Source organism: Lissotriton vulgaris, chromosome 2_1 (assembly GCF_964263255.1).
Source record: "Lissotriton vulgaris chromosome 2_1, aLisVul1.2, whole genome shotgun sequence".
Taxonomy (NCBI): Eukaryota; Metazoa; Chordata; class Amphibia; order Caudata; family Salamandridae; genus Lissotriton; species Lissotriton vulgaris.
Window position 1 is genome coordinate 948,003,578 of NC_141687.1, and position 22,659 is coordinate 948,026,236.

A 22,659-nucleotide genomic window follows, 5' to 3' on the forward strand; every position below is an offset into this window, starting at 1 on the left:
TTGGGAGACTCTATTGGGGGCAATAGGCTGGGGGAAGAGGCCGTCCCCCAGAACCCTATTATAGATTGGCACAAAATTATTGGTGTTGTTGAACCTGCAGGGTTTTAGTGGGTGGTACCTAATCTCCCTCACCACACTTGGAGATGTTTGGGATGCGAATGGTATGGTGCCGTTCGCACTCCTTCGAGAGGAAAACAACATGACCCCCTCCCAGTTTCTTAAATACTACCAATTGAGACATGCCCTAGGAAGACATAAAACACCAGAGGATGACACGATTGATGGCTCCCCATTCGAGACAACTCCTGGATGATCACATGCTAAGGCGATCGCCTTAGTGTATAAAACTCTCATAAACAATACGCATGGGGAACTCACACGTGTACAATTAAATGGCAGACAGATGTGGGCGATTTAGAGGACAATGAATGGCAAGAGGCAGCTATTCAGGTGTGATTCTGTCTCATCCAATTTAAAATCCTCCATATAATTTACTGTACTAGGACACCCTGTACAAGATCGGGACGGCAGTGAACAACGAGTGCTTGTGTGCCTTTGAACAGAGGGGATCTTTTCTACATATGTTATAGGATCAGGGAACCGCTTGTACCTCAGGCACAGTTAATACTGCTGGGAGTGTGGGAACCAACAGACTTGAACTCTTCTCAGAAAATTCTGCGGAACTCGGGGTTTCTCCTAGCAAAGAGAGAGATCGAACGGAGATAGAGAAGTGTAGTGGTCCCAGATAACACAATTGGGTAGGAGAGTTACGTGTGTGCTGTAACCAGGAAATTGTGTTCTACGAGGCTCACGGCTGAGTGGTCTAGTGATGTTCTAAAAGCTGTCTTCCATTTATTTTATCTTCCTTTATTCAGGCAAGATGATGTGGTCCACGAAGATCTAACTTGGCAAACATCTTAGTGACTTGAAGGGACTATAAAAATATTTGTAATCAAAGTAAGGGGATATCTGTCTTGTATTGTGATCTTGTTTTGCCCTCTAAAGTCTATGTAGGGACTTAACGCACAAGTTACTTACTTTCGGTAGTTAGTGTTAGATTCCTTACCTTAGAATATCCCCAGGTGTCCGACTGGATCCGGAACGTTTTTGTCAGCAGTACCCCTGCGCGTCGGTAGGCGTCGTCTGCGGCTCCGCGTCCGTCGTCGGCGTCATGATCGCCGGGATGGCGTTGCTGGAGTACTTACACGCCGCCCTCACATGCTGACGTCAGTTCTGTACATAGCTTTCCGCGCCAAGAACGCAGAGCAATGCAAGAAACCGACACTGGTGCCATGAAACTAGGGCCCTCAAAGTGAGATCCCTTAACTCTAGATATCGGCTCGCAGAACTGGGAGGATGGGTGGGGCGGTAAGGAATCTAACACTAACTAATGTTTCTTACAGATATATTGTTACCGAAGGTAAGTAACTTGTGCATCTGAAAGAAACACGTTAGTGTTAGATTCCCTACCTTAGAATAGATATTCTAGCAATACCAACCCCGGTGGTGGGTCTGCGAACCAAGATCACACCAGGAAGTCCTGGAGAAAGGAATGGCCAAAGAAGCCATCTCGCCGGATTTGGCTGTCCAGGCAGTAATGCTTGGCAAACGTGTTCAGCGAGGCCCAGGGGGGCGACATTCGCCTGGGGCCAGACTTTAGGTATAAGGAACGAACGGGGAGGAGGACGTTATTATCCATATTACACTCTACTATCAGCATCTTTATCTTGACACTTGGTTTGGTTAAATTAGGCAATACCAGGGTAGGGCACCCGCGCTCAAGGCTGGTTCTGTCAGCCCCCGGACCAAACAATATATCATTACACAATGAAGCCGTGTGCATGTGCACCTGGGTGCGTGTGCCCTGGGTGCGTGTGACACTGGGTGCGTGTGCACCTGGGTGCGTATGACACTGTGTGCGGGTGCACCTGTGTGTGTGTGTTCACCAGTGGGGCGAGAGCTGAGAAGGAGGGGGGGGGGGGGCAATGGATATTACTCTGTGCTCGCGAATTCATGGGGCCTTTAAATGACGTACGAAGCATGGGGCCGGGGCCCTGGGCCTGTGTGTAAAGTAGCTGGAATAACGACAAGAGGCTTTGTAAGAGTGAAATATGCTTTATTCCCCGGAGCGCCGGGAACTACGTCTTTTCACTAAGCGGTCGGCGCCTCTCTGCAAGATAGCCGCCTTCCGCTTCCTGTCCCGGCCTTTCCGTTTCCGGGTGACGGAACACTAGACTGTCACCACACTGTGAAAATGCACAACACAAAATAGCACAAATAAAAGCCACCGAAGTCCGGAGCACAGGCCCACGCTGGGTACAAATCCGCAGGGCAGAAGCAGGCAGCATCCCACGAAATATCACCGGTTGGGTGTCCAGAAGGGCGCAGGGTTCAACATGGGGCCAGAGGTGTGGGGGCACGGTCTAAGCGCATGTTGACAGCCCTGAGTGTGTTTCTTTCGTGCACCTCATGGGAAAGTCTTCAAATACAAACAACGTCTCACCTCTGAGTGGAAGAAAGAGAGATGTACTCGCAGCTCGAAGAAAAACAGGCAGAGAAATTACAACGAAAAGGCAACATTCACGCGGGAAACCGAAACGCGAGGCACTCCTTGGGCGAAGCTGTGTTCAATGCTCGCCAGGGGATAGCTTTGTAAAAGAAAGAGGTTTCTTTTTAAACTTACTACCTTGTTTTAATCTGTATTTTAATTGCGTTGCCTATTTGCACATACCTGTGTAGCTCGGGGTCCGGCACAGAGGGGAGGAAGCTACTCTTCCGGTTAGCGGTCCAGTAGCGGGGCGGTCTAGTTGCTCTGACGCTGGACAATACAAATAGAACGCTGTCGCGTCCGCGCAGCGCTGACTCCCTGGGCGAAGCTGTGTTCAATGCTCGCCAGGGGATAGCTTCGTAAAAGAAAGAGATTTCTTTTTAAACTTACTACCTTGTTTTAATCTGTATTTTAATCGCGTTGCCTATTTGCACATACCTGTGTAGCTTGGGGTCCGGCACAGAGGGGAGGAAGCTACTCTTCCGGTTAGCAGTCCAGTAGCGGGGCTGTCTAGTTGCTCTGACGCTGGCCAATACAAATAGAACACTGTCGCGTCCGCGCAACGCTGACTCCCTGGGCGAAGCTGTGTTCAATGCTCGGCAGGGGATAGCTTCGTAAAAGAAAGAGGTTTCTTTTTAAACTTACTACCTTGTTTTAATCTGTATTTTAATCGCGTTGCCTATTTGCACATACCTGTGTAGCTCGGGGTCCGGCACAGAGGGGAGGAAGCTACTCCTCCGGTTAGCGGTCCAGTAGCGGGGCTGTCTAGTTGCTCTGACGCTGGCCAATACAAATAGAACGCTGTAGCGTCCGTGCAGCGCTGACTCCCTGGGCGAAGCTGTGTTCAATGCCCGCCAGGAGATAGCTTCGTAAAAGAAAGAGGTTTCTTTTTAAACTTACTACCTTGTTTTAATCTGTATTTTAATCGCGTTGCCTATTTGCACATACCTGTGTAGCTCGGGGTCCGGCACAGAGGGGAGGAAGCTACTCTTCCGGTTAGCGGTCCAGTAGCGGGGCGGTCTAGTTGCTCTGACACTGGCCAATACAAATAGAACGCTGTCGCGTCCACGCAGCGCTGACTCCCTGGGCGAAGCTGTGTTTAATGCTCGCCAGGGGATAGCTTCGTAAAAGAAAAAGGTTTCTTTTTAAACTTACTACCTTGTTTTAATCTGTATTTTAATTGCGTTGCCTATTTGCAGCTACCTGTGTAGCTTGGGGTCCAGCACAGAGGGGAGGAAGCTACTCTTCCAGTTAGCGGTCCAGTAGCGGGGCGGTTTAGTTGCTCTGACGCTGGCCAATACAAATAAAACGCGCGCAGTGGGTGCGCCGCGGGCGCGCCGAAGGCGCGCCTAAGGCATTCCCGTCTGCGCCCGTCCGCGCTCCGGCCGGGCGCAGGGCATGTCCCCCTGGTCTGGCACCGTCTAGGGGTGTCTGCTACTCATGGGAGGAACTCCTCAATCTAGATCCTGGTAAGAATATCGCACGCTGCTCTCAACTTTCTCCTGACACTGTTTGTTATGCAAAAGAGAGCTCTCCGTGCGGTAGCTGTCACCTATACCTCCCGGCCATTCTGAACCTTTCCATCTCACAGGAATATATACCTGAAATTAAAAACCTGGCTGATCTTGATAAGGGCTCTCTAATAGGTGTCCTGTTGAACACACGATCTCTGGTCAAGCACAGTACAGAGTGTGCACTACTACTTAAGGAATCCAGAGCTAAAGTGGCTTTTCTCACAGAGACATGGACCAATAGTTCTTCCGGGCCAGATCTGGTTAAGGCTACCCCACCTGGGTATCAATGCCTCACCCTGGATCGGCATGGAAAAAAGGGGGGAGGACTGGCAATTATTTACCACGCCTCACTTACACTGACCTCTGATCCTGTCTCTAATTTGAGTTGTGAAGCCTTAGCATTTAATATCTATGCTGATAACCTCAGAACTCTTAGGGGCTTATTAGTGTATCTCCCACCAGGATCTAAAAGTGGGTTTTTAGACTCAGTGGGGTCACTATTAGAAGAAGGAAGGAGCCTAGAATCCTATTTTGTGCTGGGCGATTTTAACTTTTACCTTGAAGATTCCACTAATTCTGATACGATTCAGTTAGAACAAATTATGGAGGCTGGCGGCCTGACTCAATTGGTGGAGCCCCCTACGCATGAGAAAGGCCACACACTGGATGGTATATTCTCTAATAACAAGGATATAGGGAATATTTCAGATACACCTATTCCGTGGTCCGATCATTGTGCCATTCAGTTTGAACTGTATAACCATTGGGCTCACCCTACTATCATAAAACGAATGCAGGAAATTGCCACTAGGGCCTGGGCAAAATTAGACATTGCGAATTTTGATAACCTTCTTGTAAACACATTGACGAATCCCCCTCCTGATGTGGATGAGGCAATGGAGATGTACAATGACTGGTTAATTAAAGCTAGTGATGCACTTATCCCTATAAAAAAATGGATCCCCAAACGAGCCTTCCCCACGGCTCCTTGGTACTCGGATGAACTTAAAGCTAAGAAGCTGGCATGTAAACAAGCCGAAAGGGCATGGCGGAAAGATTATATCAAAGAGGCTAAAACAAAATACAAAATCCGCATCACAGAATATAAAAATTTATTGTTAACAGTAAAAAAGGACTATTACTTTAGGCAAATTGCGTTGGCTAAATCGGATGTTAAAGAACTTTTTAATATAATTATGAAACTATCTACCCCTACTATTGCCAAAAGTCATGCCCACTCTGATTTCTGTAATGAAATAGCAGGCTTTTTTAAACAAAAAATTGATAATATTTTTTTTATCCTTTTCTGAAACAGCTACAAAAAACAAATCAGCACTAAAGCTACAGGTACGGGAAACCTTGGATCCCTACTGTCATTTAATATGTTTTCTCCTTTGGATAGGGAAGATACAATCAAAGTACTCAAGATGATTAAATCCGGAGCACCTAGTGACCCGTGTCTTGTGCGAATAATAAAACAAATCCCTGAAACCATAACTAACTCCGCTACGTAATGCCATTTTGACCGCAGGTGTGTTCGCATGGAAAAAGGCATCTATTCTTCCCCTTTTAAAAAGAATAATTTGGACCCTAAGGACCCCAATAACTATAGACCTATTTCCAGGCTCCCTTTCCCAGCTAAAATACTGGAGAAGGTCATGAACGCCCAACTTAGTGAGTTTATCCATCTTAACAACTCTCTAGATATATCACAATATGGCTTCAGAGCCTACCATAGCACCGAGTTGGCTCTGTTAAAGTCTACGGAGGAGATTAGAGAAGCTATGGATAAAGGAGGACAGGTGGTACTTATCCTGTTGGATCTATCCGCGGCTTTCGACACCGTCCATCATGAAATAATGATGGATCGGTTGTCGGAAGTTGGAGTCAAAGTGTCTGCATGGAGGCTTATACATTCTTTCCTATCCAATAGGTCGCAGACCGTTGTTCTTGACGGGATGGCTTCGGAACCTTTTACGCTTCCATGTGGGGTGCCACAACGTTCAGCACTTAGTCTGACCTTATTCAACATTTATGTGGCCGCACTAGCGGAAGTTGTTAGGTCTTTTGGATTTCAGCTCACCTCCTATGCTGATGACACTCAGATTGTGTTATCGCTGACGGAGGGAGCTGAAATGGAGACTGGGTCCCGTTTTCATGATTATATAAGGGCTATATCTATCTGGATGTCCTCCAACTGCCTAAAATTAAATTCTTCTTAGACCGAGGTCTTGAAATTTGGGAACAATCCCAGGGTCTGGACTCCAGAGTGGTGGCCTGAGGATCTTGGTAAATTCCCGAAACCTGTTAGGAAAGCTAAGAACCTCGGGGTCTTGGTGGACACTAAGCTCTCCATGGGAGAACAGGTGAGCATGGTGTCCTCAGCCTGCTTTATGGTTCTAAGGGTAATCAGGAAAATTAAGGCTTTTTTTTACTAAAAAAAAATTTGAGGCCAGTATTTACAGCTCTTATACTGTCACGTTTGGATTACTGTAACTGCCTATACCCAATGCCCAAGAACAAAACAAGTACATGTGGCCTCCTTTAAAAAAAAAAAACTGCAGAGGTAGAGGCTTTATTGTTTGTGCATCTAGAGCTTGGAACAACCTGCTGTTTATGCTTAGGGATGCCCGGACTTCCTGTCCTTTCGCAAGGGTTTGAAAACTTTGCTCTTTTCTCAATAAAGCTATTCCCCTCTCCTACAGTCAGCTCCTAGCGCCAGGACACCTTCGGTTAACTGTGCGCTCTACAAAAAGAAATAACATAACATAACATAACAGATGGGGCGCTGTGGCACATCGAATTAGGCTTGCGGGGGTCATCACTCCACTATTCCTGAATGAAATGTAAACATTCGGACAAATGCACAAGTTACTTACATTCGGTAACGATATATCTGTAAGAAACAGTAGTTAGTATTAGATTCCTTACCTTAGAATATCTCTAGGCGTCCGACTGGATCCGAAAACTTTTGTGTAGCAGTACCCTTGCGCGTCGGTAGGCGTCGTCACGCGGCTCCGCGTCCGTCGTCGGCGTCGCTGCCGCCGGGATGACGTCGCCGGAGTACTTAGACGCCGTCCTCGCGCGCTGACGTCAGTTCTTATACACAGCTTTTCCACGCCAGAAACGCAGAGCCATGATAAAAACCAACACTGGTGCCATGAAACTAGGGCCCTAAAAGGGGATGACAACCCTAGATATCGGTTCGCAGAACGGGGAGGATGGGTGGGGCGGTAAGGAATCTAATACTAACTACTGTTTCTTACAGATATATCGTTACCGAAGGTAAGTAACCTGTGCATCTGAAAGAAACAGGTTAGTATTAGATTCCTTACCTTAGAATAGATACCCCAACAATACCAACCCCGGTGGTGGGTCTGCGAACCAATGATTACACCAGAAAGTCCTGAAAGACGGAACGGCCAAAGAAGCCATCCCTTCAGACTTGCTGTCCTGGCAGTAGTGTCTTGTGAACGTGTGCAGCGACGCCCACGTAGCTGTCTGACAGATGTCCTGCAAGGGGACTCCCCTGCCCAGGGCAGTAGTAGCCGCCGTGGCCCGAGTGGAATGGGCCCTCAGCCCAACAGGAGGCTCCTTCTTAGCTAAAGAGTAGCATGCCTTGATACACAAGACGACCCACCGAGGGATGGTCCGTTTGTGCACCGCCGTCCCTTCTTAGTGCCCACGTAACCAACAAAGAGTTGGTCATCCACCCGGAACTGGCGTGTGCGATCCAAATAGAAAGAGAGTGCACGCCTGGAGCTCACTCACTCTCCTGGCAGAGGTGATGGCAACCAGGAAAGCAGTCTTAAGGGTAAGAAGGCGGAGAGGACAGTTATGAAGTGGCTCGATGGGAGCGCACATCAGAAAAGTTAGTACAAGATTCAAGTCCCACTGAGGCATCACGAAAGGAACAGGGGGGAACATATGAGTGATGCCCTTTAAGAACCTATTAACAACCGGGGACTTGAAAAAAGAAGGCTGATCAGGTAGCCTTAAGAAGGCGGAAAGAGCAGAAAGGTAGCCCTTGATAGTGCCCAGAGCAGAGCCCTGCTGGGCAAGAGAAAGAAGGAAGAGGAGAACCTCAGAAAGAGGGGCAGAAAGGGGATCCACAGCCTTTGCTGTGCACCATGCCACAAATGTGTTCCACCTGCAGGCGTATACAGACTTTGTGGAGGGACGCCTGGCTGCCAGAATCACATTACAAACTTCTGGAGGCAAGTCAAATGGCCTCAACTGTCGCGGCTCAATCTCCAAGCATGGAGGTGGAGACTGGACAGGTTCAGGTGGAGGACCGTCCCCTGCTGCTGCGACAGAAGGTCCTCCTGAAGAGGAAGACGAATCAGGGGATCGACTGACATGCTGAGTAGCTCGGAATATCAGTATCGTCGTGCCCAGTCCGGAGCCACAAGGATAACTTGGGTCCGGTCGAGCTTGATCTTCTTTACCACTCTGGAAAGAAGTGGTATAGGGGGAAAGGCGTACAACAGACCGCAATTCCACTTGCGACGAAAAGCGTCTCCGAGCGAGTGCCGTCTTGGAAATTCCAACGCGCAGAACTGATGACATTGCGCGTTCTCTCCGGTGGCGAATAGATCTAACCAAGGCTCTCCCCATCGCTGAAAGAATCCATGCGCCACGTCCGAGCTCAGACGCCATTCGTGATCCATCATGCACCGTCGGCTGAGTTCGTCCGCCCTGGCGTTCAGAGAACCTACCAGGTGTTGAACCACCAGGGTCATGCCCTGATGTTCCAGCCACTGCCAGAGGCGCAGAGCCTCCTGGCATAGGGTCCATAACCCCACCCCGCCCTGTTTGTTGCAGTACCACATGCCGGTGGTGTTGTCCGTGAACAACTGCACTGCACTCCCCCGGACAGAGGGGAGGAATGCCTCCAGTGGAAGACGAATCACCCGCAGCTCCAGAAGGTTGATGTGGAGCCGGGACTCCGCCAGAGACCAGAGGCCTCTGATCTCCGCCTCTCCCATGTGGCCTCCCCAACCTAGGAGGGACGCGTCCGTCACAACTACGTACTCCGGTTGGGGTAGGGAGAGGTATCTGACTCAATCGCGGTCCGTGAGCCACCACTGCAACTGTCTTGTAGTGCCCTCCGGATCAAGACATGGTCGGACAAGTTGCCCTGATGCTGGGCCCACTGAAACTTCAGGTCCCACTGCAGAGCCCGCCTCCGTCACCTGGTGTGATGCACCAGAAGGATGCAGGAGGCCATCAGCCCCAGAAGCCGCAGCGTCAACCTGACCGAGACCCGGGATAACAGCTGAAAGATTGGAATCAGAGTCTGAATATCCCAAACCCGCTATTCGGGAGGAAAAACCCAAAACTGCGCCGAGTTTAGAACCGCTCCGATAAAGAGGAGCTTCTGAGAGGGACATAGGTGTGACTTCGGCACATTGATGGAGAACCCCAGCAGGTGCAGGAGGTCTGCCGTAGTCTGGAGGTGGCTGACGACTGTCTGGGGGGAGCCCACCTTCAACAACCATTCGTCGAGGTAGGGGAAGACTGAAACCCCTAACCTGCGCAGATGAGCTGTGACCACTGCCATCACTTTCGTGAACACCCGTGGGGCGCCGGTAAGGCCGAAGGGGAGCACGGTAAACTGAAAGTGCTCGTGGCCTACGTGAACCGCAGGTAACGCCGGTGGGCCGGCAGGACGGGGATATGAAAATAAGCGTCCTGCAAGTTAAATGCTACCATCCAGTCTCCTGGGTCCAGGGCAGCTAAGACCTGAGCCAGTGTCAGCATCTTGAACTTCTCCTTCCGGAGGAAGCCGTTGACGTTCTGCAGGTCCAAGATAGGGCGTAGAAAGTAGTGGGAGTAACAACCACACCCTACTTCTGGACCAGGAACGAGCTCGATGGCCCCCTTGGCCAAGAGGGTCGTAACTTCCTCTTGTAGAAGTTTCAAGTGATCCCCCGACACGAGGTGGTACTGCAGTGGCATGGCTGGAGGGGTCACCTCGAAGGGGAGGGAGTAGCCCCTTCGGACGATTTGCAGCACCCACTTGTCCGATGTGACAGTGCGCCAGTGGAGCTGGTGATGGCGAACCCTGCCCCCCACTGGCGTCACATGGGCCTGAAAGCACGGACTAGGAGGGTTTTGAGGCGGATACTGCAGGGGCAGGTGTGGACTGGCCTCGCCGTTGTCCTCGACCGCTGCCACAGCGGTATCAACGTCCGCCACCTTGGCCGCCCGTGTCAGCACCACACTATAGGCAGCCCCCTCCTCCGTAGCCACGGTAGGAGGAGAGACAAAACCAGTGTCTGGCGAGGTGTCCAGACCACTGGCCTCCCTAGCTCACCTGCCCAGTCCTGATAAGACTAGTACTCCTGTGCCAGAGGGTCCTCAGACCCCTCCCAATCCCCCTCACCACCCATCTCCTGAAGCTCAGGGCCAAAAGATGGGGCCGGGTCATAGAAGTAGAAATCTCCCATCGGCATCGAGAGCGGCGCCGTTCTGGCGCCGGACCGGAATCGAGGGAGGGATCGGGGACGGCGCCGCCCGGAGGTGACACCCTGGGGGTCGGCGTCGGTGAGGTCGTAAGGTTGACCGGCGATGACCCGGATCCGGATCCTGCGGTGGCCTGCGGCGCCGGGACCGAAGTCACCTGCGGCGTCGGGACCAAAGCACACGACGGTGTCGGGCCGAAGCACCCGACACGCTGGGGCCCCCAGTCGGGCCGCTGGGCCCGAAGGCTCCGCGGAGCCCGACGGAGTAGTGAGCAACCTCACGGCCGTGAGGAAGGCCTCGATCTCCTCCGGTGTCGCGTTCTGCCCAGGGACCAACGTCTATGAAGCAGGCAGCGAGGCCTGCGTCGCCCTAACCCCCGAGCGTCGGGGGGAGTCGGAAGAGCGATGACGTCTCTTCGACTTCTTGTGTACCTTACCTGAGGACTTCGAGCCCGACGACCGAAGACGACTCCCGGAGCTATGGCGTCTCCGACCCCGCGACCGGTCCCTCGACCTCCTTGTGGACCGGGACCTCGAGCGGCGCGGGGCAGAATGCCGGAGCTCGAGTCGCTTGTGGGACCGCTCCTGTCTAGCTTTTGACGGTAGGGCCCGGCAGTCGGAGCAGGCCTTGTCGTCGTGGTCGAGGCCCAGACAGTGAAGACACCAGCGATGGGGGTCGCTAACCGACATCAGTCGGTCTCAGTTGGCGCAGGGTTTGAACCCGGGCATCCCTACTGGCATCCCTACTGGCACCGTGTGAGTTGACAGACTTTGAAAAAGGATCAAAAATGATCGAAAAAGTTTTGTCAAAAATTGACTAAGGGTACCACTTTTTCCGGATCGGCGCTTGCTGGTGCGGAAAAAAGAAGAACTGACGTCAGCGCGCGAGGACGGCGTCTAAGTACTCCGTCGACGTCATCCCGGCGCCAATGACACTGACGCCGGACGCGGAGCCGCAGACGACGCCTACCGACGCGCAAGGGTACTGCTACGCAAAAGTTTCCGGATCCAGTCTGATGCCTGGGGATATTCTAAGGTAAGGAATCTAATACTAACCTGTTTCTTTCAGATGTTACCTACGTGCATGGGGCGCGCTCGCTCCGGTTCGTGCTCATACCAAAAAAATATTTTCTCTTTGTAGTCCGTCCCAGACTTACTACTGGCGTAAAAGGTTCCTTATCTTCTTCATGGGGCCATCTGTTTTGCCCCATAAAGAAGATAAGAAACCTTTTACCACAGCAGTAAGTCAAGGAATCCAGTCTGAAAAGGACGGGGCTGAAAGAGAAAGAAGTATGTCACTGGAACCTCTTTTCCAATGGCTGGCCACCATTTAGCATGAAAGGTGACGTCAGCCAATGGAAAAGAGGGTCAGGCTTAACCCTCGCTAGTGAAACTACCTCTATACTATCTCATTAAATCTCGCAAGCTTGAGTGCGCAGCCGACGCCAGCTCGACCTAAAAACTTCTATTCTTTACTTTTGCTAAAAGTGATGGAAGGATACTGCCTTTATTTTCGGACTGTGATTTATACATCTGAATTGGTTGTTTTATCTTTTCTTTTGAGCTGCATCAAGTGCCTTATGTTTCGTGTATAGGTAGTTGTGAGAGGGTGCTTTTATGCTACAACCATTAGGTGGCAGTATTGCATTTCAGATTTATGCTCAATAAAATCGCATTTATTGTGTGTGTTTTAATACTGCGTTCTAGTGCGCAACTTGTTTTTATATTAATTATATTTTTCTAATCTGCCAATAAATCAAACTTTTGCAAGAAACCTTTTTGTAACTTTGCATACAAAGAAGAAACGCTTTCTTAACTTCCAGTGAAATCGTCACCGGGATGCACAATCAAAAAGCAAATTCTCTTTCGAATTGATTATATCTTAATTGACACATATTGCTATTGTGTTGCTCGTTTAACAGTCTAAAAACGGAGCCACCAAACATATTTATATTGACGTTTTACAGTTTCAAAGCAATATTTGACACAAACGTTATACTATAATGGCAAGTTCAGTAATAATTGTTTACCATTATTTCACTTGGTTAAATAACTAAAAAGCAAAGAAAACGATGACTGTGGAGATTAGTCAAACTAAACACCCGATCCTCTAATTTATTGTTACATGGATGATCATTAAATTGTGGCTAGGGAAACTTACTCATAGTAGTCGAATAAATAAATGCTAACGTGCACGCTAACGTGCTTGTGGGCGCGCGGACAGAGTGCATAGAAGCTTAAGAGGACCGCGACGCAGGGTGAGGTGTAGAAAGAAAATGTGTGACTGTGACTGGATAATTGTAATACATATTTCTACGCCAGCGTAGATGCTTACGCAGGCTGAGGAAGAAGTCGGAATAAAACATAATTTCCCCGTACTTCTACTACTGTGAGTGACTCCCTCAGCCATTACATGTGCGATGCTCTTTACCCAACATGGGGTAAACAATGCACAAGTCCTCGCATAGCTTTAAATTACTACCCTCAGTTTGTGATTTAAGTGAAGTAGTGACGTTCTGACGTTGAAGAGATCTTCAGGGATAATGTTTATGTTGCTTTGGCGTTAGTGTCAAAAATACAGTAACATAGTGTTAAACTAGGGCAACATAGGCTTGAGGCAGGAGGAAGCCACCCCAATTCTGATATAAGTTCATAACATTCATTAGCAAAAATAAAAATAGTTTTGGAAACATGAGCTTTTTCAAACTTGTGCTAAAGCTAACCATACGTATAAAAAGCTGTGATAACGGTGCAGAAAATGAATAACGTGCGCTGAGTAATTACAGTACATAACATTAGCCACTTGAAAGCACCGTCTCTTATTCTCCTTGTCTGAAACTAATAATGGCCTGCTGCGTGTTTCACACCTTCTGCCTCTATCTAGACATGAGGAGCAATCACTGTGGCCTATTAAGAAATATTGTGCTTGCACTTCTGCAAGAAAGCACAAACAGATCTTTTTTTTTTACAGGTACGTTTTCTACCTATAATATCCAAATATATATCTTTATTCGATCAGAAATATGATCATATACAGTCATAAACATGCATTGGCATAGCCAATCGGTCTCGCTTTTGGGACCTTATAAGTGTTTAGCCATGCAATAGTTGATGTTGTTGCACCAAGGATATTGTACTGCATAACTAAATACTTATAAGGTCCCAAAAGCTAGACCTATTGGCTATGCCAATGCTTGTTATCATAGATGGCTGCCTCGAAGAAGGATAATTAAAGGTTATATAATGGACTGTTAAATAACAAGCAGAATGTAATAAACTTTTTGTTTTTTGACGTATATAAATAAGATTACCATTAATTGTCGAGATTTATACTAAATGCTTTAAACTAAGATTGGGCAGTAAGGAACTCTTGAGGAGTGGATGGATATGGAGCTCCTTTTGATTTTGAACAGAGACGAGGACTCTATTTATTACCACTTTTAGCATTTTATATCTATGATGTTTCAATGAAACATGGGCATAAGTCAGATCTTAATGAGAAGATTGGTAATGTTGAAAAATCTTTTTTGAAATAAAATGAAGTCTGCACAAGCCCCGTAGAATTGTATACTATGAGGTAAAAAATGGGAAATAGAAAGGGAATTTATTGGGTATCTGAACTCTGTGTATCATGCTAAATTTGGAACCATACTGTATTTCTGTAGAATCAATCCTTTGGAGACAATAGGTGACATGGAGCCTATCATTGGAGATCTATTGGGACTGTTAATTGATTCCTGTGATAATATAGTTTAAGAATGAAAATCAAATAAGCTGGAACAGCTGCCTTATTAATTGGGTGAGATGTTACTAATGCTTCTTAGGCTTACATAGAAAGACAGAGTAATACCTTTGGAAAATAGGCACCCCTGCATGCTACATACAAGTGATTAATATGAGATTATTCAAATTGACAATTTGTCCTAGTGAGATCAAAAATAAGGTTTTACATAGGAATACCAAGACTAGGGAGCATGGGAAAACTAGAACCCTTCCTGCGACAACTAGCAAGTACATTTCAGTGAAGACAATCAGGTGGGGAATAATCATATCATTGAATAAAACTGAAAGGGGGGGGTTAAGTGTTAAAAAATATTAAAGAAGTAAATATATTTATCCAAAATAATTTACGTTGTTAAGCATCAAGATTATATTTTTGCATATAGTTGAATGTCTTGTCATACGAGTCATATGCTGTAAAATTAATATGGATGCAAATATATGTTTTTATTGCGGTCCTGAAGAAGTGGCTTACCACCATAAAATGAGCTGGCTGTAGCGCCTTGTTAAATATTTATACAGCATTGGTGATCAACAGATGAGGAATAGATTCAATATGATACAACTAGTAACAATATGTGAAGATTTCACCTTATAAAGAGGGAATGTAAGGACACTGATGCCTAGATGATCAACTGTGTTTAAATCTCTTACTGTATGTTTAAGATTGGGAATGGATAATAATTGTTGGTGTGTATTAGGAATATATTAAAGAAGACATAATTTCTCTTTTTGTACATACTTTATAATTAAACTTTAAAATTATTATATGGACTTCTACGGTACATTTATGATAATTGTTTGACTATTGTAAGCACTGCTCCTCATATATTCTATCTGTTATCTTAGAATGGTGCTTTCATTATGGATGCTACAATATGTAACCTTTAAGAAACACTTAGCCCCTCACTCAGAGTGAAAAGAAGCACCAATCATTCCAGTTTACAAAACAGCGTTTTCCGCTCACAGGTTATGCTTTCAACAATCACAACTCATATCTTGACGTAAGTAGGATGTGCCTTATTCCACACTAAAACGATTCCATGTAAATTGTCATCCGCACCTGCTCCGCTGTTAACCTCATAGCTGCTATTACACATTCCTCCCCAGTGCTGCGCTGTCCATTAGAACTAGTGCTGAATGGACGTTCAATGGTCGTGCGCAGCACTGGGGAGGTAGCGCTGCTGACGACCATTGGCCGTCAGCAGCACTTAAGGGGTTAATTGTGATAGTAAACTCAATAATAACTGGAAAGACATCCTTCTTGAAAGATATAATTTAGGCAGTGGACACTGAAGGCAAACGGATTTCTCAGACCCATGAGAGGTAGATGATGTGATGTTTTTAAACGTAACACTAGGTGTCATTCATGAGTTCAGTATGCATACATAAAACAGTCTGGAAATCATATTTTTCAATCAATGAGAACTACAGGCACTCAAGCTCTCTATTATTAGCTCCCTCCAAGACAATAAATAGAACTGCACACATCATGGAAGCTTAAAAAATGTAAAACTGTTTCTCTACCTAATCTTACTGCATCATATTGTTACTACTAAGATTCTAAGAAGTAGCTTACTTTAATTTTATAAATCCAGTTCTTCCACCCTTTTAATATACATGTTTTTGATAAGGTTTACCTTGAAAAGACTGGCACTGTTCCCAGACAAAAGCAACTCATGTGACCACAAAACACAAACATGCGTTCTTTAAATAATGTAAAGATGGTTAAAAGTCAAAATTGAGAGGAGGCAAATATGACTTTGAGGTAATTTGGAGGTACTTTGGTCTCCGTAAATGAAGCACACTCTAAATGTGGACATTAAGAGGTAAGTAAAGAACAAGTGAGTAACACCTTATCTGGTAGAGACTATCTCGCTGCAGATCCCCTACCTTAGAATTATCCCCAAGCGTCAGACTAGATCCAGAACTTTTTTGTGACCACTGTGTCTACGTGCTGGTATGTGGCGTCATTCAGCTCCACGTGGCATTGTCATGTCTAGAAGTGACATCTGCAGTGCGTCTATAGGTGCCACCCCAGCATGCTGATGTCAGTTTCTTTTTGCAAATTTCCACACCAGGAGCCACAAAGAACACTGACCACTGGTGTGAAAAACTAGGTCCCTGAAAGGGGAACAGCCATGACCCTAGAAATCTGGTCGCAGAGTGGGGAGGATGGGTGGGTCGGTAAGGAATCTGTGGCTAGATAGAGTCTCTACCAGATAAGGCATTACCAAAAGTAAGTAACTTGTTCATCTGAAAGAGACTTCTAGTCACAGATTCCTGATCTTAGAATAGATAACAAAGTAATACCTTCCCTGAGGTGGGTCTGCGAACATGACTTAAACCAGAAAGTCCTGCAGGACCGAATGGGCAAAGTGCCCATCTTGACGGACCTGACTGTCCACGCAGTAGTGTTTGGTGAATGTGTGCAGCAAAGCCCACATTCCTGCCCGGCAGATGTCCTGGACTGGAACTCTTCGTAATAAAGCAGTGGTAACAGCCTTTCCTCTGGGGTTGCTTCTTGGCCAGTGCATAACATATTTTAATGCAGAGCATGATCTATCGGGAGATGGTCCACTTCTGCACGGCCTTCCCTTCTTGGTCCTGACATATCCCACAAAGCCCCTCAATCTGAATTGGCTTTAAAGGGCATCCACGTGCTGGGAGGAGTCATTCATACAGACTATCAAGGTGAAATCAAAGTCATCCTACTTAATAGTGGAGATGCAGATTTGATGATACAATCTGGAGACAGAGTTTCTCAAATGGTGATCATGCCAGTATACAGAGGGGTAGTTAAAAAGGGGACTGCCTCAGCCCTCCTCACCGTACGTGGGGAAGGAGGGTTTGGCTCAACTAATAAGAACCCAGGAGCCAAAGTGTGGGTAGAGTCTCCAAATAGACCCCCCGAACAGGCAGAAATAATTTCAACAGGAAAAGACAATAACAATTTCCTATTGATCATGAAGTCAGGGCAGGAAAAATGGGAACATGTGCCTGCTGATGAATGTTACTTGCGAGAATGAATCAACCTGACAATGTATGGTCTTATCTTGCACAGACAGTCCTCAACAGATCGTACTCCTGCATGTCAAATATGAAGAAAACCATCAATATTGTTTCCATGTGTCTCGTAGCTATACCTACCTCTGTTGCTGTGCTCCTGCAGACATTTAATGTCACAAATGCAGACAGGGCAGTGGAGGAACATGATGTAAAGTCTCATTTATCCCCTTATGAGTTTTGCCGCTTTTGTCCGGAAACTACTGATAACGACTGGAGGAACATGACACAAGTGATCACGTTTAATATAACTGAAGGCGACATTTGTTACAATTAAACTTGCGACCCAACTATCATCGGTAAATGTGCTCAAATACGACTTGACAGAACTACACCCACTATGTCTTGGCAAGAAGACGTTTTATGTAAATATAGACATGACAGCGATTGTGCAAATGTGCAAACACCACATGGTGTGCAAGAATGTAGCATCTGCTGCCAGTCATTTCAGGCATGTCAAGCTGCCTGTAGGGTGGTTATTCTCATGTGGGAATATCACTTATATGTATATTCCAGCAAATATCACAGGTGGACAGCAGCGACTGCTCGTGGAGGGAGTTACGGTGGGGCAGGAGGGTGGGGAGGGGGAGGGGCAGGGCGGAGGTTGCTAAAAACCGGCATATGGATAATTGCAGGTAAGTAAACAATGTAATTAATAAAACGAATTTCGTAGTGCGCCTTGCATCGCAAAATGCAATGCAGTGCGAGCTACGAAATTCGTTTTATTAATTAAATTGTTTACTTACCTGCAATTATCCATATGCCGGTTTTTAGCAACCTCCGCCCTGCCCCTCCCCCTCCCCACCCTCCTGCCCCACCGTAACTCCCTCCACGAGCCGTCGCTGGTGGACAGTGTGCCTCAACTAGATTAGGTCTCATGATGTTCCCGTTAGATCTATCATCACATGCTCAGAATAAGAGAGAAGCTGTTCAGCTTAGTGAACACTGCGATTCTAATGTTCATTTATTATCAAAGTCTGAATATATTAGTTTAGCTGCTTCAATTGTAGGAATTCCAGGCCCAGCCATTTATACCTCTAGAGCTGTTAGTGAATTAGCATGTTTTATGGTGAAAAATATTCATCATACATCAATTGCAGCAGCTGAATTATTATTATATGTACGGGGGCAAGAAAAGCTATATTAAAGAACAGAGCTGCTATTGATTATTTACTCCCGAAACATGATCAGGGATGTTCTGACTTTGAGGCAATGTGTTGCTTTAATCTTTCAGGTCATTGTAAGTCAATTCAATCCCACATTGAAACTTTTGACAAGTTAGCTAAAGATAGCAAGCAAGATGTAGAAAAGGGATGGTGGGATTGGTTGTTTTGGTGGTTACCACATTTTGGTAAGCCTCGCTCTGTTCTAGATGGGATAACATTAGCAATATGTATCCTAGTATTTTTATGCCTCTGTATTCAGTGTGTGCCTAATCTCTTATCTATGCTTCGACCCCAGGTAGTTGATTTTAGACCGATATGTTATAGGAGTCAATGGTCAAAGGGTGGAATGTAGTAATTGAGAAAAAAATGTATTGACCATTGACACAGTTTTGCATAGCTGACTCCATTTTCTGAACTGACGCCATTTTCTGTGCTCGCACATAGATGAGTTATTACTATTGGCTTTGACATGGCCTCATGTCATCTTGTTTTCTGTATTTGCCTTGCTTCAAGCTTTTCTGTTTGCACAGCAGTGCTTGCAAGTTTTTTGGGTTATGACAATTATGAAGTACTTACTATTGGGTTTGACATGGCCTCATGTCATTCTTTTCTGTGCTCGGGCGTAGCTGCAAAATGGGGAGGGCATGTTTCTGCTCCTCACTTGTTTTTCACTCCTCACTGACCAGAGTGAACTGGAATATGTTATGTGAGAAGCGTACTTGTTACCTTTCAGGGAATCTGGGGAATGTACAGCTCTGTCTTGGAGTCAAAATACGGGAGCTTGGCCAGCCTCCGTCTTGGTCTTGACGCAGACTGGTAAAACCACCTTTTTTTTCCAAAGAGAAGGGGGCGAGGTTTTCTAGAAGCTTCGCCTCACGTAGAGTAATGGTATTAAAGCTGGGAGCCTTCGGGAGTCAGGTGGAAGCTCGCCACAGAATAGACGTATTGCTGTGGAGGTGACTGAATTTGAGTCCTGTTCGAACTCCTTCTTGGGCTGGTGAAGGGCTCATCCAGCTTGAGTTGGCAAGGATGTTGCTTAATCGATCGTTGAGGTGTTCCTAACCATTTTCTATATATTTTCTACTCTTTTGCTACTTGTATATACTGCATATTATTCTAATTGTTAATTTTAGTCACTTGATACTTGGGAATCTGCATTTACTGATATATTTAGCCTACAGTTCTAAAATGTTGCATTAATAAACTTATTTTAAATGCACCTGGATTTGTTTTCTTGCCTCGCCTAAAAGGAGTGCTGCGTCTTTCCCTCGTCTTTAGGGAGTGCTGCTCAAAATGTATTATTTAAAGGTACAGTGGTATTTTAAATGCACCTGGATTTGGTTTCTTGCCTCACCTAAAGGGAGTGCTGCGTCGTTATCTCGTCATTAGGGAGTGCTGCTTAAAGTGTATTATTTAAAGGTGCAGTGGTATATTTGCCAAAGTGGGAGTGCAGGGTTTGGGTGTGGCTTATTGGTGAGAAGACACATTCATCACACCCTCCCTCTTTGTCCCAATACCACATGGCAGTGGTGTTGTCCATGAACATCTACATGAGCCTTTTCTCAATGGAGGGTAGCAAGACTTTCAATGCCAACCGGATCACTCCAATAGGTTGATGTAGAGTCCGGATTCTGCCAGAGACCAAAGGCCTTTGATTTCCATCTCTCCCAGATGGCCGCCTGATCTCAGGAGTAACCATCTGTTACTACTGGCAGAATTGGTTGTGGAAGGGAGAGGGGTCTTCCGCTGACCCAATCATGGTTCGTTAACCACCACGGCAGATCTCCTCCAATGTCCCTCCAAGATGTGGACCATGTGGAAGAGGTTTTCCTAATGGTGCACCCACTGGAACTTTAGGTCCTACTGCAGAGCCAGCATATGCTAACAGGCATGTGTTAAACACAGGATGCAGGAGACCATGAGGTCCAGCTGCCTCAGAATCAATCTTCCTGAAAACCAGGATAGAGGCTGAAAAGGTTCACTGATAAAATATCGACCCCCCAAATATTCCCATACAAATATATTGTGACATAAATATCGATGTCAAAATTATCGTCCCGTTATACTTGTCATGTAAATTTCAAAAGTATCGAGAACAAAATATCCTTGTCACTGATATCATTATATAAAATTTCGATTTTAAAATATATATAAATTTGAATAGTAAACGTTTACATATATCTAATTAAAACAAAATATTAAACTAATCATTTTAATTTATATTATAATAAAATATATGTTTTAAATGTAATGATAGAAAAAAATATATATATATACACATATATCCAATAAGATAAAATATTTAAGAAATAAACCATTGTAATTACAAATAAAAAATAAACAAAATAAAAGATTACAATTTACAAAAAATAAATTACATACAAAAACGTTATTTATAAATATCAACATTTTAAATTAAAACAAAAACATAATAATATCAATTTAAACAATATAAACTAGACTATAGATTTTTACAATTAATACATATACTATTCCCACTACAATTTATACAAAAGTAGGCAAAGTGTTTTACTCAGGAGGGGTAAAACGTTCTATTCCCAGTCAATGCAACAGTACGGAAAGTGTTGGATAGCGGATGGGTAACATTTACTATTCCCACTCCAGTCAGGGCAACAGTGAGAAAGTGTTGGATAGCAGAGGGGTACAATTTACTATTCCTACTCCAGCCAGTGCAACAGTAGGGAAAGTGTAGGATTGCAAAGGGGTAAAATGTACCATTCGCACTCCAGTCACAACAACAGTAGAAGTAGACTAATTAACTTGACAAAATAAACTAATTTCAAAAACATATTAAATAAAAAATAAATAAATATGTAAATATTTAACAAATCGATTAAACAAGAAAAATTTAACTATACCCTGCTCCCCTGCCATGCATTTCCTATGAACTCATATATGACATTACTCATGAAATGTCCTGTAGCTGCGCCCATCCACTGTGGCCATCATTAAGTAGGTCCTGGGAGAGGGGAGGATCGAAGGGGGTGGTAAGTGGAGTTGAGGAGGAACGCTGGCAGCAGGAGGCAAGAGAGGGAACAGGAGGTGCCCGGAGCAGATAAGGAGTAGGGGGAGGAGAACGGGGGAAGAGAGAAGGTGGGAAGGGAACAAGGTAAAGGGCACAGCGGCAAAAAGCATCAGGGAAGAAACAGCGGCACAAACCAAGTGACAAGACAAAATGGTCAGCAACATAAAGCAAATGAAAAAATGGGCAAAAGCAGACAAAACAGAGGCATAGAGTGAATGTGAGGTGCAGAACAGTGATAGCAAGTGTAAGGCACAGCAGAGGGAAGATAGTGACAAAGGTCACACAGAGTGGGAAGGTGGGATAGAGAGCATGACAGATAGAGAAGAAGCGAAGCAGGTGCCTTTAGGTGCTGGAGGCTGGTTCTAAAGGGCCTTGCCCAGTTGGAGGACTGGTAATACGTAGGTCCAGGGGTGACTGAGCATGTGCACCTGCCATGCAAGGCTGAAAAAGTGACACTGCATCTTCACACACTCCCAGCCCTTCAGTATCCCATTATGATCTATAGTGGCTTTTGCTCCATGTCTTTTTTATTATGAAGATAAACAATACCTCTTCAAAGAGCCCTTATCTTCATTTATTCTTCCCACTGATGAGTTGGGTGGGTCCCTTATGATTTCAATGGAGATTCCCCTGAAAGAGAACTAAAATTAAAGGTAAGCAACCATTCCTTCTCCTTCAGGTAATCTTCACTGATAATCACAAACACTGAATTGAATACCAAGCCCATCCCAACCAAAAGCGATGAAATGGAAAAAAGAAAAATAATGAACTAAACAAAGAGATTTCTCAAGGAAGCCTATTTGGGCATCTGCTCTGGAGTCTGAATCAAGATAGTAATGTTCTGTGAATGTATGTTATTGTAGATAAACAGCCTCTCAAATGAAACATTGGACTGTCACTTGAAGAGTGATACAAGTATTGCATTCACCACTAATATTCTACTGAAAATGAAGATCTAAAAATAATAATTCTGCATCCTACACATGGGCTCCATCAAGCAGCCACTTTAGGATTATAATGGTTGATAAATGCTGTTACAGGTTAGTAATCTTTGCTTCTATACTATGGGATC

General features: G+C 45.6%; 1 protein-coding gene across 1 annotated transcript in view; it reads right to left on the reverse strand.

The window, feature by feature from the left end:
- LOC147731455 (protein argonaute-3) overlaps positions 1-22,659 on the reverse strand; it is a 1,378,491-nt gene that overhangs the window by 208,124 nt on the left and 1,147,708 nt on the right. The window lies entirely within an intron of this gene.